This window comes from Lissotriton vulgaris, unplaced genomic scaffold (assembly GCF_964263255.1).
Source record: "Lissotriton vulgaris unplaced genomic scaffold, aLisVul1.2 SCAFFOLD_490, whole genome shotgun sequence".
NCBI lineage: Eukaryota > Metazoa > Chordata > Amphibia > Caudata > Salamandridae > Lissotriton > Lissotriton vulgaris.
The window spans coordinates 943,017-962,259 of NW_028240828.1; the positions used below are offsets into that span (position 1 = coordinate 943,017).

A 19,243-nucleotide genomic window follows, 5' to 3' on the forward strand; every position below is an offset into this window, starting at 1 on the left:
GCATGGTCTATGGCTTTGGCTAGGCTGCGTTGGCTGTAACAGTGCCCAAATACTCATGGATGTCCAAACCAAACCCTACTGCGTGCAGACTTTGGCCCCAGTGCCCATATTGTTCAGTGCGCAAGGTCTTTGCTAGGTGATCACCCACTTTATTTTATTCCTGCCCTCCAGAGCAAGGCAAGGCTCTAAAGCAGGGGTCTCCAAACCGGTCCCGGAGGGCCGGATCCATTCCATATTTTTTGGATATCCCCATTGAGATACATGTAGTAATTTAAAAAATCTGGCATGGATCCGGCCCTCCAGGACCGGTTTGGAGACCCCTGCTCTAAAGACCAGACTGTTTAAGCAAGGCAACTGAATATTACAAGAGTAAATATACATATTATAGTACAGTCTCAGCCTCTACTAGGGCTACTGGTACTAATCCGGTTCAGAAGCTTGAAATGTTGTTGGCTCTGGCATGATTTATAAATGTATTGTATTTGCATTTATATAGCGCTTACTACTCCAGACGAGGCGTCGAAGCGCATTTTCGGCGAGTAGCACGATACTCCAGAACCCATAAACGATTAGTAGAGAATTAGTATAGTGAAAATAGGAAAGTAATTTGAGTGGTGGATAGGTTAATCATTTATTTGGATTGAGAAGGATCATGGAGGGCTAGAAGAGGGTAAAAGGTTTGCATTTATATAGCACTTGCTACCTTTGATGGGGTGTTGAAGTGCTATTTCGGCGAGTAGCACACTACTTTGGAACCCAAAAAGGATTAGTGGTGAAGTAGTATAGTGAAAATTGGATAGTAATTTGAGTGGTGGATATGTCAGTCAGTTTAATTGGATTGAGAAGGCTAATGAGTGGAAGGATAGCAAAGGCAAGAAGGCTTTCATTTATATAGCGCTTGCTACCCCTGGGGGGGGGGGGGTTGAAGTTTTTTTCGGCTACTAGCATGCTACTCTGCAACCCGTACAATGTTAGGGGAAAATTAGTAAGGGGACATTTGAAAGAAATTTCATTGGCAGATATTTTAGTCAGTTATTTGGATTCAGAAGGACAGCGAGAGAGTAGAAGAGGTAAAAAGGTTTGCATTTGTATAGCGCTTGCCACCCCTGATGAGGTGCTGAAGTGCTTTTTCAGTGAGTCACACGCTACTCTGGAACCCATAAAGGATTAGTGGTAAATTAGTATAGTGAAATATGAAATCAATTTGAGTGGCAGACATGTTAGTCTGTTACTTGGATTGAAAAGGATAGGGGAGGGATAGAAGGATTTAGATTTTATTTATTTAATTTATTTTTTGTTTGTTTTGGAGCTCATAGCAGGAGGCGGCGGCTTGGACTGAGTAAAGGTGTGGTGGAGCAGGATGAGTAAAAGTGAGGTGGGCGGGGTGAGTAAAAGGGAGGTGGAGGCGGGAGTCAGAGGGAGGGTTTAGAAAGGCTTTTTGGGGGGGGATCAAAATAGTAAAAAGAGGTATTAGATGACGCAAGGACGGGGTGGAGTAGGGAAGAGTCTCAAAAGGGTTATTTTGCGGACCATAGTAGTGGTATGGAGTTTGGGATGAATGAGAGAGTGGAGGGTAATGGATATATAGATAGAGCTATAGGGTGAGAAATAGGCTAGTGCATTTGAAAGAGTAGTAGAAAGAGATTTATGATGAGTCAGAGAGCTGGGCTGGAGGATATATTGAGAGCAGTATAGGGTGAAAATAGGGTAGTGCTGCAAATGCTACTTACCAGTATGCATCTGTTCTTGGCATGTAGGGCTGCTGACATTCATATCTGTGCATAGATCGCCACCTAGTGTTGGGTCCGGATGATTGCACATTGTTGTCCTGGAAGAGTCTTCGAAGTATCACGAGATAGGTGGCTCCTCCCCTGGACTACAGTGCGCATGGGCATCGCCTCCATCCCCAGATTGTTTTTAGCCATTGGCAGAGATGGAGTGAAGAATGTGAGTGATGACCATGCTATGAGCATATGTATGTATATGATAAAAATCTGCTGCTGCTACAGGCGCCGGGGAGGAGGGTGGGCGATATGAATGTCAGCAGCCCTACATGCCAAGAACAGATGCATACTGGTAAGTAGCATTTGCAGTTCGAGGCATGTGGGCTGCTGAATTCATATCTGTGCATAGAATACATAGCAGTCCCTCCATTAACGGCGGCCGCCCGTGCCAGCTGCAGCAGTCTGAAAAAGCGTTTTTAGAACAGCCTGACCAACAGCTGCCTGCTGTTTGGAATGTACGTCTACACAGTAGTGTTTAGTGAAAGTATGTGTGGTAGACCATGTGGCTGCTCTACAGATATCTTCTAAGGGAATGTTACCTAGGAAAGCCATAGAGGCCCCCAACTTCCTGGTGGAGTGGGCCCTCGGTGGGATAGTGAGAGTGCGTTTAGCTTTAGCATAACAGATCTGGATGCACTTTTCTATCCACCTAGCAATCCCCGCTTTGGAGATTGCGTTTCCCTTGTGGTGAGTAGCAAAAGCAACAAAAAGTTGTTTGGTTTTGCGGAAATCTTTTGTCCTGTCTACGTAATACATCAAGGCCCTCTTAACATCAAGGGTGTGGAGCATGCGCTCCGCCAGCGTCTCTGGGTTTTGGAAAAACACTGGCAATTCGATCGTCTGGTTAATGTGGAATTGTGATACCACCTTGGGCAGGAATTTAGGGTTAGTGCGGAGCACCACCCTGTTAGCATGTACCTGGAAGAAAGGTTCTTGGATGGTGAGCGCCTGCAGCTCGCTAACCCTCCTAAGCGATGTAATCGCTACTAAGAACGCAACCTTCCAAGTCAGAAACTGAAGCTCACAAGAGTGCAGTGGCTCAAAGGGAGGACCCATCAGCCTTGTAAGAACCACATTGAGGTTCCATTCTGGAGCTGGTGGGGTCCTTGGTGGAATGACCCTTTTGAGTCCTTCCAGAAAGGCCTTGATAGCAGGGACCTTAAAGAGTGACAGGTGCTGCCTATTCTGGAGGTATGCTGCCATAGCAGACAGGTGAATACGGATGGAAGAGTACGCCAGATTGCATTGATACAGGTGGAAAAGGTAACAGATGATATTCTGAATGGAAGCATCTAGCGGGTCAATATTGTGGTTAGCACAGTAGATGACAAACCTCTTCCATTTAGCCGCATAACAAGCTCTAGTAGTGGGCTTCCTTGCCTCCCGAATGATGTCCATACAATCGGGGGGAAGATTGAGGTAGCCAAACTCTAGGACTTCAGGAGCCAGATCGCCAGGTTGAGCTGTTGCGGATCTGGGTGCTGAATGTCGCCATGGCTCTGCGTCAGAAGGCTGGGAGTGAGATGAAGCCTCTGATGCGGTACCACGGAGAGTTCCAGAAACGTGGTGTACCATGGTTGGCGAGCCCACGTCGGAGCAACCAGGATGAGCGTCATCGAGTGCTGCCGGAGCTTGCGTGCCACCAGCGGTATCAGAGGTGCTGGGGGAAAAGCGTACGCAAATCTGCCTGACCAGTTCATCCACATCGCATTGCCCTGTGATTGCGGGTGTGGGAACCTGGCGGCGAAGTTTCGGCATTTTGCGTTCTCCTTTGTGGCAAATAGGTCTATCTCTGGATGACCCCACCTTTGGAAGTACGGTTGGAGTACTGATGGATGTATCTCCCACTCGTGCATCTGATGGCTGTGCCTGCTGAGCAGATCCGCCATTTGATTGTCCTTGCCCGGGAGATGCTCTGCCATGAGGAAGATGTTCCTCTGAATGGCCCACTTCCACATGCTCTGAGCCAGATGAGACAGCTGTGGAGAGTGTGTGCCTCCCTGCTTCTGGATGTAGTACATGGCCGTCATGTTGTCCGTCCGGAACAACACTACCTTGTTGCACAGATGTACTTTGAACGCCTTTAAGGCCATGAAGATTGCCATCAGTTCCAACACATTGATGTGCATCTTCCTTTGCTGTAGTGTCCATAGTCCCAGCACCGTGTAGTGGAGTACATGCGCTCTCCAACCCTGGAGAGAAGCGTCCGTTGTCAGGACAATCTGTGGGACAGGCTCTTGGAATGGTCGGCCTTTGCAAAGGTTTTGTGGATTCCACCAATGCAGAGAGTTGTATGCCCGACCGCTCACCAACACTAGGTCTGTCAGTTGCCCACGAGCCTGAGTCCACTGACGTGCTAGGCACTCCTATAGCGGACGCATGTGTAGTCTCGCGTACGGGACAATGGAGATGCAGGAGGCCATCATGCCTATCAACTGCATGAACACCTTCGCTGGAAGCGAGTGCTGGGGTCTGAATCGTTGGATCAGCGCCTGGATGCTGGCGATTCTCACTGAATTTGGCTGCGCAGTGGCTGCCAGAGTGTTGATTGTCGCGCCCAGATACTGTCGCACGTGGGCGGGCTGGAGATGGGACTTGGGGTAGTTCAGAGAGAAACCCAGATCGTGCAGGAGATGAATGGTGCGTGACACATGGTCTACGCACTGTCGTTCCGTCCTTGCCTGAATGAGCCAGTCGTCCAGGTAAGGAAAGACGTGGACGTGCTGGCGACGGAGATGCGCCGCCACAGTCGATAGGCACTTCGTGAATACCCTTGGTGCCGTGGTGACCCCGAACGGCAGGACCTTGAACTGGTAATGCTGGTCTAAGATCGTGAACCTGAGATACTTTCTGTGGGAAGGATGCAGGGGGATATGAAAATAGGCATCTTTCAGATCCAGCGTAGCCAGAAAATCCCCTTGCTGAAGCAGGGGAAGCACTTGCTGCAACGTGAGCATATGGAAGTGCTCCGAGAGTATGTACCAGTTTAGGGGCCTGAGGTCCAGGATGGGCCTGAGGGATCCGTCCTTCTTGGGAATCAGGAAATACAGGATGTAAACCCCTGTTCCCCGCTCTTGCAAAGGAACGAGCTCTATTGCCCCTTTTTGCAGCATGACTAGAACTTCCTGCTGCAACAAGGTCAAATGCTCGCCTGACATAGGACGGCTTCTTGGGGGTATGTCCGGCGGAATGGAAGTAAGCTCTAGACAGTACCCATACTGGATAAGGGACCTCACCCACCTGTCCGTGGTGATGTTCTTCCACGCCGGCAGGAACTGCTGGAGTCTCCCCCCAACCGGTGTTGTATGGTCGGGGGGCAGTGACAAGACGTCACTGCTTGTTGGTGGTGGTGGACCTGGAGCTATTGTTTCCACGTCCCCTGCCCTTGACATTATTGCCTCTGTAACCACCTCTACCCTTGTTGTTGTACGGGGTCTGGGTGTTACTTTTGTAATACTGCGAGGATTGGGATGCCTGCCCCCTTGTGGTGCCTCTGGAGTTTGAGCGGCGAAAGGAACCACTCCGAAACTGCTGACTTTGTAAAGCCCCCATTGATTTGGCAGTTTCCGTATCTTTTTTCATTTTTTCCAGGGTGGCATCCACCTCAGGTCCAAACAGGTGGTCAGGATTCACTGTTTGATTCAGTATCGTAGTTTGGATGTCGGGTTTGAACCCTGAAATTCGAAGCCAGGCATGGCGTCTAAGCAACACACTGGTGTTGATAGCCCTGGAGGCTGTTTCTGCCACGTCTAATGCACATTTGATGGATGCATTTGTAATGAGTTTGCCTTCCTGGATCAGCATCTCCCCTGCCTCTTTGTATTGGTCAGGTAAGTGTTGCAGTATGGCCTCTAAGGTGTCATAATGGGCCCTATCATAACGTGCAAGCAGGGCTTGGGTGTTAGAAATTCTCCAGATATTAGCTGCCTGTGCAGCAATCCGTTTGCCTGAGGCCTCGAAGACCTTGGACTCTTTGTCTGGGGGAGGAGCGTCACCAGTAGTCTGAGAGTTCGCCCTCTTCCGAGCGTTGGAAACAACCAAGGAGTCTAATGGCAAGTGTCCCTTGATATAGGTAGGATCCGTCGGCGCCGCCTTATATTTCCTGTCGATTCGAGGGTTGACCACACGCGCCCGTGTGGGCTCCCTGAAGACTTCCGTTGCATGTTTAAGCACACCTTTGAGCATCGGCAGCGTTTTGACTGTCTTCTCAGCCACAGAGAAGGTGTCGAATAAGAAGTCCACATCCACGGGGTCCGAGTGCAGCTCGACGTCGTGGTTAGCCGCAGCTCGCTCGATCAGAGCATTAAAGGCTGCCGAGTCCTCCGTCTGGGACGTCTTGGCCGCAAAGAGTTGCATGTCCTGACCCGATTGCGGGTCCTCCGTGTCGCCTCCGGCGGACCAAGGGGCACGCTCCTCCTCCGGATCCGAGTACGCCGGATAGGTGTACTCGGCATCGTCTTCGTCCACATCGGCTGCGGGGGAATGCGTTGGCGAGAGTCCCAGGGCCTGTGGGGACACAGGTTCCACCAGAGTCGAAGAGTCCCTTTTGTTCTTGAGAGGGATCTTGAAATGCTCCAACGCCGGCTCCGTCGTGATCTTCCTCTTGAGGAGAGACAGTTTTCCGGTGTTGGCGTCGATGATTACCTCACGACGCTCTTCCTCAGCAAGCGGCTGGAGCTGAAGCTTCGACGCCACCAAGGTAGCTTTCGGCGTCAATGCCTCCTTCGAGTGTCCGCCCTGTGTCGACGCGAAGGCCTTCGGCGCCGTCTTGGGTGGTAGGGTGAAACGAATAGGCGTTTGCCCCTTCGCAGGCTTAGGCGGGAGCTTAGGCGCCACAGCGTCCTGAGCGGGAACCACACTGTCCTTTCGGATCCGCTGCAGGGATTCCGTTACCTTCATCGTTAAGGCCGGAGAGGGCTTGACCGGTCCGACCGACCCCCCGTCGTCGAGAGCCTGATCGCCGGCAGCCACCTTCTTCGGAGCCGACGCCCCATGGCCATGAGCGTCGTCGCCCTGCCGCTTCCTCGGAGCCTTTTTCGGGTCCGCGACCCCTTTCGAAGCCGACGCAGACGCGTCGGACGATTTCGCCTTCGGCACCGACCCCGAGGGCTTCGGGTCGGCCATTTTGGCGTGGCTCTTAGAGTCGGCCATTTTGACTTTCTTGGAAGTTGACGCCTCCAGAACCTTCTTGACCATCTCAACTTTCGCTTTCGGTTTCGCATCCGAGGGTGCGGGACCAGTCGGCTTCACTTTCGTTTTCTTCGAAGTAAGCGATGGTTCACAAATGTCCGTGACCGGGCCCAAAGGCGGGGACGTAGGACTCATAGTTAGATCTTGGGTAAGGCCCGAAGGCGATCCCTCGCCCTGGGCCGTATGAAGGGGACTAACCCCTGAGTCTGTTTGGGGATGCTTCTCCTCCGAGCTATCTCCCATCGTCGTAAAAGTCTGATCGTCGTCCCCATCTCGTCGGTGACTTCGGCAAAGTTCTCCTCACCCGCGTCGTAGGTCTCCCCTTCGGATGCGGGATTAGAGTCCGAACCTTGCACGTCGTCTTCGTCCTCGACAGATTCCTGAAAAATGTCATCTGGTGGGGGCGCCGCAGCTGATAACTTAGCCTGGAGCCTATGGGCTCGACGAATCTTTAAAGTCTTCTTGCTCCGGAACTTCGAGCACGCCATGCAGGCATCTTCGCGGTGATCCGGTGACAAGCAGGTATTGCACACCGGGTGCACATCGAGGTGTGAGTATTTAGAGTTACACACCGGGCACTTCTTAAACGGAGTCCGCTCCATAGCAAGAGTGTAGTGTAGGCCCGTCCGCGCCGAAAGCACGTGGAAGGGCAGCAAGAGATTGGGGCTGAGAGTCAGAAAGAAACCCGAACGCAACTATACCGACGCCCAGCCTAAAGACCTTTTGGTCTCGAGTAGAAGTTGAACAACTATCGGTTCCGACAGAGGGAACCGAAACACATCCGAACCCAATGGCGGAAAAAAACAATCTGGGGATGGAGGCGATGCCCATGCGCACTGTAGTCCAGGGGAGGAGCCACCTATCTCGTGATACTTCGAAGACTCTTCCAGGACAACAATGTGCAATCATCCGGACCCAACACTAGGTGGCGATCTATGCACAGATATGAATTCAGCAGCCCACATGCCTCGAACATTGGATATACAGAGTTAGAAGAAACGCAATATTGAGTAAAAGTATTAAATAGCGATCAAAAGTACATGGAAGGTGTATAGATGGATAAAGGACGGTAGTATATGTAGATTAACGATGCATTAAATAAACTCTGGCTTTCAAATGTTGCACTTCAAATTAGTTTTATTTATTTTTATATACACATATATATAGTAGTGAAAGTCGTTATCTAAAAAATCCTGTTCACTTAATGGACAAAACATTGAGTTTGGTTATTAATTTTTTACCTACTCTCCATGTATTTTACAATTATGTCCAGTAGTCACAAGCACAAATGTGTATTCAGGATGATAATATATGAATTATTTTAACTTGCTATTTTAACAGCAATTTCTGGTTTTATCTACCCTGTTTTTAATATTTATCATTTGTAAATAGACAATATGTTTTAAAACAATATTTGTTTTTAAAATGTAAACGACTTGTTGTTACAGAATAAAACTTCTATGTCTATGATGACGCTTACCAAAGTAATGTGCACTATCACTTTAAAAAGGTTGACATCACTCCATAGCGTGATCCAGACCAGGAGATAGCAATACACCAGTGCAAGCGAGACCGAACGACGTCTAAGGGCGGTGCCGGCTACTTTTGCCCATTGAGGCTTCCCGGATGATTACTGCTCCTTTAAAGGCCACTGACTACAGCACTACCTTGGTAGTCCTTGATGCGAAAAGCACAATTTTTAATCTTCAAGAACAGATAGAAAAGTGTATTCCATGCTGAACTGGCGCGCCTTACCTGAAGATCCTTTGTACCCGGACTGGGTTGGAATTATCACCTGTCGTGGGGGATCATTCTTCCTTTTCCATTTTGGATTTGGCCCTGAAGATTTGGAGTGTATTTCGCTCCAATGAAACACGTGTCGGCTGGCGCAATAAACATTATTGCTGCACTTACCAACTGTCCTTCGTTGTTGCTGGGAAATCAAGACCAAAGAATTTATTATAGTTCTGTATTAATTTGTGGTTGCGCAGGTTTTTCTCCTCACTAAATTATATGTAAGTGTTTTCACTTTACATTGTCAAGGGGTTGTACAGGTCACCCCTTTTCCTAGCAGCACCACTCTAGTACAACCATTGTTTAGACCATACCAAATACCCAGTGGTGCGCAAAGTTTCCCTTCAGCTAAGTAAGTGATCCAGACCCGGAGATAGCAACACACCAGTGCAAGCGAGACCGAACGACGTCTAAGGGCGGTGACGGCTACTTTTGCCCATTGAGGCTTCCCGGATGATTACTGCTCCTTTAACCCCTTCCATGCTGATGACGGCCCCCATCCGTCATGCATTACAGTGCTCGTGTGCTCATGACGGCTGGGGGCTGTCATAAAGCCATTGATTCTTCAATAAGCCTAGCACACGAGAAAAATCGGCCCAGCATGGAAGGGGTTAAAGGCCACTGACTACAGCACTACCTTGGTAGTCCTTGATGCCAAAAGCACAATTTTTAATCTTCAAGAACAGATAGAAAAGTGTATTCCACGCTGAACTGGTGCGCCTTACCTGAAGATCCTTTGTACCCGGACTGGGTTGGAATTATCAACAGTCGTGGGGGATCATTCTTCCTTTTCCATTTTGGATTTGGCCCTGAAGATTTGGAGTGTATTTCACTCCAATGAAACACGTGTCAGCTGGCGCAATAAACATTATTGCTGCACTTACCAACTGTCCTTCGTTGTTGCTGTGAAATCAAGACAAAAGAATGTATTATAGTTCTGTATTAATTTGTGGTTGCGCAGGTTTTTCTCCTAATCACTCCATAGCGTGTCATGTGATCAAGGGCCAAGGGGGATCCAAACGCGTCATGGCGGAGGTGCGGGGATTTTGCACAATAAAGAAATAGCACCTTGAAGATTTGGGTCTGCTGTTGTCCTTGCATTGTATAAGTTGTCTACTTTCTGTTGTTTAAATTACAGAGTGGCTTTCTCGGTCTAGCGGAGCCCGTCCTTCACTTTTGGGCGGAACGAACCTTAACCCATGCTTCCGGAGTCCTGAAGTAGTTTTCATTTTTTCTACACGGGATTCGTTTTCGTTCCTGCCCCCGAACAGACTGCAATACATCAGCAACGGAGTGGAGGCTGACACCGGAGTCGGACGACCCCTAGGGAGCAGACCAGCCGTAAGGGAGCCGGTGTGTCCAATAGCTCGGAAAAGGAGTGTGCTGGTAAGCCAACGAGGACATTTGTCCGTTAAAAGTTGCTCTATGCACACATTCAATCACCCCTACATGCACCATGGCCGCCGGCGCGCTAAAGAGTCAGGAGAAAGCCGCTGCAGATATGTTCAGCGATAAACATTCTGCGGCGTCTGTATTGAACCAACCAGTGTCCACGATTGATGTGACAAGCGGGACCTACGCGACAAAATTAAGAAATTGGAAAAAATCAAAAAAGGAGAACAGGCTAAATGGTGGGAACACCGGTCCCTTTCCCGCTACCTGGAAGTGGGGAGAATGCCTCGAGGGCTCAGAATTATGCTGGTCCCCACATATGAAATACCTAATCCGGATTTGCTAACAGAATGGGCGCATTGTAATTTACAGTCATCTATGAACCTCATGGCGATTTTGGTTAAATACGCCGAGACTGATCGCGCTGCGTATGAAGAGCAAATTGTGGCGCTTGAGCTGGAGTTGAGCAGCTGTGAACAAAATGCTGCAAACAAAAAATGAGGGATGATATGCTGGTAAGAATAACAAAAGAGGAGGAAGTAATAAGAAAAAGAAAGGCATTTAAATTTCAGCGCGATAAACAAGACTATGAAAGGGGGCAAGTCTTCACATTCGCTAAACGCTAGGATGCCGTTAAAAAGAATATTTCAAAGCCCGCGGCGGTACCTCCCATCACTCAACCACAAGGTAACCCACCTAACAGGGCCAATTCGACAACATCCCTCTCCGACTACAGCTCTGTACCTGACAGTGGTTCTGACAATGACCAACCAGGTTCTGGTGGAAATTTGGGGTTTCAACGGTATACCCTGGCCCAAGAGGTAGATTGTATGAGGCGGGATCGTCTCGAAACATTGCGGCCCAGGCTAACGAAACCCAGCGTACTAAAAACTACAAACGCCACCAACGGAGGAAACGCAGGAGCGCGGGAACAAGCCAAAAAGAACAACAGCTACAATTGGAAGAGCAAACCAATGCCACAATAATGTCTGCGACTGACAATATGTCCGTAGTTAACTTGTCGACAATGGAATTAAGTGCAGCAGAAACGCAAATCCTTTCCTTGGGGCTGTCATTTAGTCCAAAAAATAAACTTCCGTTATGCACACACCAGAGTGGACAGTTTTCAATAAATTCGAAAAATGAAATTGAAGAAATTCTTTGCATCCAAACAACCAAAAGAAAAGGTGCCAGGAGATATGATCAACCAGGCCCACAGTCCAAGCATTCCGACAGCTGGGGATATGAATTTGCGAATGGACTTGGTCGGATTGCAGAGCGAAAGTACCCAAATGACAGCCGAGGATATCAACCAGGGAATTTCAGGAGCTGCACTTACTGATTTTGAAGCAAAATCGACCTTTTTCCCAGTAATGGTTAAAGATAACATTGACTATTACCACGAGTTAGTAACGACGGACATTAAGAAGTTGCAACATAAGGTGGCACGATGCAAATACAAATATTCCAAGCAGGTCCGGTTGTATCATGATTTGATTAAAAAATTGCAAGATAACAAATCTGTGATCATTCGGCAATCAGACAAAGGCGGGAACATAATTATTTGGCCTAGGGATATGTATTTAGATGAAGCTTGGCGACATCTCAATGGCAAAGATTGTTACAAAAGGGTAGATTTGTCGATCGCCAAATCATCCTGGAATAGCTTTTATTTAAAATTGGTGGCTTGGAAAAGCTTAGGGTTGCTACGCGCAGATGAGTTGACATTTTTTTTAAATGATCATCCGGTCATTCCGTGTACATATTTCAAACCTAAGATACAAAAACACCCATCGCAGCCACCAGGCAGACCTATTATTTCTGCCTGTAAAAGTCTCCTGGCGAACACTTCTAAATACATTGGGTTTTTTTCTGCAAGAGCACATGAGTAATTTACCCACCTTTGTTTAAGACACAGGAGATTTCCTTCGGAAATTAAAATGTATAACATGGCAAGACGGTTTTATATTGATCACGTTAGACGTGACCTCTCTCTACACTAGTATAAATCACTCAGATGGTCTTACAGCTGTTCAGCACTTTTTGGGACAGAGGCCGCTACATTGTTACTCACACAACAATATGCTTGTGAGTATGATTGAGATATGCTTACAAAATAATTTATTCATGTTTCAGCTGATGTGTTTTCAACAAACTAGAGGAGTGGCAATGGGATCATCCTTCTCCCCCAGTTATGCGTGCTTGCATATGGGACTGTGGGAGAAGCAAGTTCTCGGAGTCTTGTATGCTCAAACTATGCGTAACCATGTAGTGTGCATGTACAGGTACATAGATGACCTATTTATGATCTGGAGGGTAGAGAAAAATCGGGTGTGTGCATTCATTAAATAACTAAATAATTCATTGAATTTACAGTTTACCTCAAATGTGAGAAATACCTCAGTGAATTTCCTAGATGTAGAGGTATTTATTGACAATGTAATTCATACTAAATTACATCATAAGGCCACTGCGGGCAACACCTTGCTGCATGCCACTAGCCACCATCCTAAACATTTGATTCATAGCATCCCCTATGGGGAGATGCTACGCATTAAACAAATTTGCAGAAGACAACAGGATGTTGCTAAGGCCCAGGCGGCTTGCAGATTGCGGTTCTTAGCGAGAGGCTATTCAGACAAAACAATTATAGCAGCTATGAAGCGCACAGAGGCCTTATCTAGAGAAGAGGCACTCACTACTAAAGCCATGAAACAAGTTCACCCTGTGTTAGAATCTGATCCAATCAGGCTAATTGTGACATACAATAAGCAACATCATGCAATTCGAAACATTATGTGCAAACACTGGGCATTGATCCAGAATGACCCCATTCTTAAAATGGGCTCTTCTAGCTCACCCACAATTACATACAGGAAAGCAGGCTCTATGCAAAACAGCCTAGTGAGTAGCAGTCCAGAAGTCTTGGCTAAGACTAACTGGCTCAGCTCTCGCACGGGTTTTTTTAAATGTACGTCCTGCAAGGCGTGTAAACATGGGGTTAACATAACAACTTACTTCACACCATTTTTTGAGAAGCAGATTCCAATTTCTAAATATCTCACTTGCAAAACTGAATATGCCATATATGTGCTGGAGTGCCCCTGTGCCCTTAGATATGTAGGGAGCACCAAACTTCCAGTGCACAAAAGGGTGGTCCAGCACATGAAGGCCATTACCAATTGCGACAAAGCATATCCTGTCGCCAGGCATTTTAATGACTGCCACAAAAGAGATTTGAAACTGTTGAAGTTTTATGTAATTGATGCAGTCATGCCCCTAAGAAGAGGTGGCAACAGAGAGGGAATCCTCCGCAAACTTGAAACGCACTAGATCTTAAACCTAGACAGCAAACATCCGGCAGGTCTTAATGCGAGTGAGGATTTCTACACATGCCTATAATGAGTTGGTATACAAATTAATGGTTGGCCTTTTTTATGGTGTTATTCAGTATTGTTAGTAAAGAGTATAGGTCTGACACACATGTCTGGTTTTTTAGCTTAATAATGAAATTAAAAATATATATATATTTTGCACATTGTTTTGGTAAATTTGCACAAGTTCAATTCCACTTTAATGAAATAAGTACACATTGCACTTTACCATGAGCAGCATTGATTAGCTACCCAATAAGGATGATACTTGACAGAAGTAGTGAAAGTCGATATCTAAAAAATCCTGTTCACTTAATGGACAAAACATTGAGTTGGTTATTCATTTTTTACCTACTCTCCATGTATTTTACAATTATGTCCAGGAGTAACAAGCACAAATGTGTATTCAGGATGATAATATATGAATTGTTTTAACTTGCTATTTTAGAAGCAATTTCTGGTTTTATCTACCCTGTTTTTACTTATGGGTAATATTGATCATTTGTAAATAGACAATATGTTTTAAAACATTATTTGTTTTTAAAATGTAAACGACTTGTTGTTACAGAATACAACTTCTATGTCTATGATGACGCTTACCAAAGTATGTGCACTATCACTTTAAAAAGGTTGACATCACTCCATAGCGCGTCATGCGATCAAGGGCCAAGGGGGCTCGAAACGCGTCATGACGGAGTAGCGGGGAATTTGCACAATAAAGAAATAGCACCTTGAAGATTTGGGTCTGCTGTCGTCCTTGCATTGTATAAGCTGTCGACTTTCTGTTTATATATATATGAACAATTGTTACTTACTTTGTTACCGGTTCTCCAGTATTGGTGTCTTTCATAGATTCACATGCTTGAATATTCCCCGTCGTCGGAGTGGGAGTCCCACGGTAAATAAAACAGCAATATATATATATATATATATATATATATATATATATATATATATATATATATATATATATATATATATATATATATATATATATATATATATATATACATATAATGTAACAACATAAAACCTGAAATATGTATTAGAAAAAAGGCATAAACAGCCTACCCACATTTCTACATAGGAATGCATGGGAAAAGTAAAAAGAACATATGCAGTCTATACTTGTCATTATGTTGGTCCAAACTGCAGCCAATCAGGCGTCAGCAACCCTCTAGAACCTTCTCCTCAGAGCTCAGCACCTCAGATTTTCTTAGCACAAGAGTGACCAAAGAGTCTATGAAGAGAAGAGAGCCTCTGAGGGGAGGAGGGAGGGTCGCATGTGAATCTATTAAAGACACCAATACTGGAGAACCACCTGTTTACAGGTAAGTAACAATTGTTCTTCTCCAGTATTAGGGTGTCTTTCATAGATTCACATGCTTGAATATAGAATAGATAGCATTCAGCACCAAGCAAAAGTTTCCATAGTTACCGAGCATATGTACGGGATACTAATATATATATATATATATATATATATATATCAACAATCAATAAATACTTGGAAACCAATAGGAGGAGGGTAGAACAAAGGCTCACCTTATTGAAAAAGATTACGAAGCACAGCTTGTCCTACATCGGTATCCGCTTCATTCATGGCACCCAGGCAATAGTGTTTCGTAAACGTGTGCCTGCTGGACCACGTGGTTGCTCTGCAAATTTGATGCAACGGAACACCAGCAAATAAGGCCGTTGAGGACGTCATCGATCTGGTAGAGTGGGCTCTCACCGAAGACTGCAGAGGCTGACCAGCCCTCTGATGGCAGAAAGCAATGGCCGAAGTCACCCAACGTGCTCTAGTAGGTTTGGTAACTGGACGCCCTTTTTGAAAACGTCCATAATTTAATTTAATTTAAAAATATTTCTAGAGCGCGGCGTACACCTTGCGGTTTCTTGGCGCTAGGGGGTATGGCAACTGAGGGAAAAAACCAGAAAGAGAGATAAGAGGAGATATAAGAGGGTTTAAGTGGGGAAGGCCTGGCTGAAGAGGAACGTTTTCAGATCTCTACGGAAGGGGACATACTGAGTGGCAGAGCGGAGGTGGTCAGGGAGTGAGTTCCAAAAAGTTGGGGCCAGGGTGGAAAAGTTAGCCCCGCCCCACTTTTTGCGTGTGAAGCGAGGGATCTGAAGGAGGGACTTGGAGGAAGACCGAAGTTCTCTTGCAGGTACATAAGGATTGATTAATGAAGAGATGAAAGCGGGGGCAGTGCCCTGTCGGGCCTGGAAGACCATGCAGCCGATCTTAAAGAGGGAACGTTCTTTTACAGGGAGCCAGTGAAGCTCCCTGAGAAGGGGGGTGGAATGGTGATAACGAGGGAGGCCGTATACCAGCCGGGCTGCCTGGTTCTGGATAGTCTGGAGTCTACGCAAGCTGTACGCGGGGATGCCATGGTAAAGAGCGTTTGCGTAGTCCAGTCGCGATATCACCAGTGCGGCCATGATGATCTTAAGTGCCTGGGGGGAAAAGAAGCGGGAAACAGTGCAGATAGTGCGGAGAGTGAGGAAACAGGAGGATACCACGGAACTAATTTGTGAATGGAGGGTGAGCTGGTTGTTTATTTTCACACCGAGTGTTTTGACCGTGGTGGAGGGGGTCGGTGCGGGACCAAGAGAGGGGGGCCAGAAGAGAGAGTTCCAGGGGCTGGATGGACCACCAGTGAGAACCAGCTCGGTTTTATCCGGGTTCAGCTTGAGGTGGTTGTGGTTCATCCAGTCCCTGATGAATGTCATAGTTGACTGGAAGTTAGAGACAGAGAGAGGAGAGGGGGACAGATCAAAGATGAGCTGGAGATCATCCGCGTAGTTATAGACGGTGACCTCCAGCTGCTGGAGTGCGAAGATGAAAGGAAAGATGTAAAGGTTGAAAAGTAAGGGGGAGAGAGAGGATCCCTGGGGAACACCACAGGTGACAGGGAGGGGAGTGGCCGTGAAGTCGCCTAGCCGGACCGCCTGAGTGCGGTCCCTCAGAAAGGAGGAGAGCCAAACCAGAGCTGATCCCCCGATGCCGGCCGCCTTGACACGGGTAAGTAAGATGGTATGGTCCACCGTGTCAAAGGCGGCGGAGAGATCAAGGAGGACCAGTGCCTGGTGTTTGTTCTCATCCATGCCCTTTCTGAGTTTGTCTAAGACTGAGACCACGACTGATTCGGTCGAATGCCGGGGACGGAACCCGGCTTGGCGGGATGCCAGAGCCCCATTTGCCTCAACATGGGCGCTAAGTGCCGCGGTGACGTGGCGTTCCATCACCTTGCCCAGAAAGGGTAGCAGGGAGATGGGGCGGTAGTTGGCCGAGATGGAAGGATCAGCGCCAGGTTTTTTCAGGATGGGCACTATGGTAGCTGCCTTTAGCGCAGAGGGCACTATGCCCTGTGTCAGGGAGCTGTTGAGGAAGGCAATGGGGGGGGTCAGGGCAGCCGGAGTAAATTTGCTGCAGGACTCGTGCCGGGCAGACGTCCGCGGGAGACCCCGACTTCACTTTGGGGAGTATCTCCAGAAAAGAGTCCTGAGTGAGGGGGGAATGGAGGTAAGAGGGCATTGAACGGAAGGGGGGGAGGGATCGACGTAGGCAGACGAGGGCGGTGGAATGTTGGCCTTAATGGTAGCTATTTTGTCTAAGAAGTAGGTGTTAAGTTGGTCGCAGAGAGGCTGGGAGGGAGGGATATGGGGCGAGGTTCGGTCTGAGAATGCCAGGTCATTCACTATGCCGAAGATTTCCCTGGGTATGTTTTCTGCAGAAGTTATTTTAGACGAAAAGTAGGTGGTTTTTGCAGCCAGGATTGCTGATTTGTATTTGGCCAGTGCTGATAAAAAGTGGGTTTTTGATAAGGGGCTGTAATTTTTCCTCCATTGCCTCTCCGCCCGTCGGGCGCTCAGTTTGAGCTCTTTTAGGTGGTCGTTGAACCATCTATTGGAGTCCTTTGGTCGGCGGATGGAAATACGGCGTAGGGGCGCCACTGAGTCGCAGCCTCCAGCCAGCCAGGTGTTGATGGCCTTGGCTTGAGAGGCAGATGGTAGGCCAGCAAGAGTAGGGGTAGAGTTGCGGAGCAGGGAGGTCAAGGAGGGATAATCCAGTCTATTCCAGTTCCGCGCCCAGGTGTTTTTGGCGTGCGGAGTTTTAGGCATCAGGTTGCGGAGAATGGAAAAGGAGATGAGGGCATGATCGGACCATGGGCACGGCGAGACAGAAGCCGAGGCCACAGGGAGGTTGAGGGACCAGACCTGGTCCAGTGTGTGCCCATGGGAATGAGTGGGGGCGGATATGTGTGACACGAAATAGAGGGACGAAAGGCAATCTGTGAACTCTTGAGGCTGAACACTCATGTGGGTCTGAGGGCCAGTAATTGAAGTCCCCTAGCACCAAGACCGAGGCGTAGTTGACCACCAAGTTGGCCAGCAGATCTTGAAATGCCGGCAGGAATGATGGCGAGGGCTGAGGAGGACGGTACATTAAGAGGCAGGTGATGGGGGGGGAAGATGAAAGAGAGCGGACTACCAAGAAGTCGGCAGGGGGAATGGGAGAAAAGGGGAGTGATTGAAAGTTCAACTCCGACCTAGGGATAAGGGCGACCCCACCGCCAGCCTTGCCTGCCGGCCGGTCGGCTCGCAGGGCCACATAGGAGGGGGGTAGGGTGGCCAGGAGAACAGGAAGTGTCACAGTACCAGGTTTCGGTCAGGAGCAGAAGGTCGGGTTTCTCTGAGTCGAGTAAGACAAACAGCTCATGGTGGTGCTTGACCGCTGACCTGGTGTTGAGTAGGAGGACAGACAAAGCCGGGGTGCGGGGGGGGGGGGGGTCAAGGGGAGGGGGACAAGGCGACGGGGGGGCGTGCAGCGGGGGATAGGGTGCTGTGGGGGAAGAAGGAGCAAGGCCTAGTGAGGAGATCAATCTACAGGTGGGATCCGGAAGTGGCCAATGGCCTAGGAGGGCAATGAGATCCTTGGAAGAGTAGGACGTAGTTTTGGCATGGAGTCGTGCCCCTAGCCCCGTCCGGCCGCGGACGGGCGCAGACGGGCTTGCCTTAGGCGCGTCTTCGGCGCGCAAACGGCGCTCCCGCTGCGCGTCCTGCCCAGGCACATGATTTATGCGGGAGAGTCAGGGCGTTGAGGGGGTGTGGCCAGCAGAGGGGGCGTGTCTCGGGACGCGCCTCGCCCTCGAGAAATGGCGATGAAGATGGGGGGTATCGTTGCAGCGCTTCCGCTGTTCAGAGTGCCAAGAGTGCAATGAGTAAGTGGGAATAAGAACACAGTATCACAAAAGTTTTTAAAATCAAGTCTTAGCGCTCCCGGCTTTCCGCCTCAGGAGACCGATGTAGTGCGCCTCAGAGTGACTGGCGCATTATTTATACGCCTGGTAGGGGGCGTGGCCAGCAGAGGGGGCGTGTCTCGGGACACGCCTCGCCCTCGAGAAATGGCGATGAAGATGGGGGGGTATCGTTGCAGCGCTTCCGCTGTTCAGAGTGCCAAGAGTGCAATGAGTAAGTGGGAATAAGAACACAGTATCACAAAAGTTTTTAAAATCAAGTCTTAGCGCTCCCGGCTTTCCGCCTCAGGAGACCGATGTAGTGCGCCTCAGAGTGACTGGCGCATTATTTATACGCCTGGTAGGGGGCGTGGCCAGCAGAGGGGGCGTGTCTCGGGACACGCCTCGCCCTCGAGAAATGGCGATGAAGATGGGGGGGTATCGTTGCAGCGCTTCCGCTGTTCAG

At 48.4% G+C, this 19,243-nt stretch overlaps 1 protein-coding gene across 1 annotated transcript in view; it reads right to left on the reverse strand.

Annotated features, from left to right (window-relative positions):
• LOC147672520 (cAMP and cAMP-inhibited cGMP 3',5'-cyclic phosphodiesterase 10A-like) overlaps positions 1-19,243 on the reverse strand; it is a 909,783-nt gene that overhangs the window by 611,547 nt on the left and 278,993 nt on the right. The window lies entirely within an intron of this gene.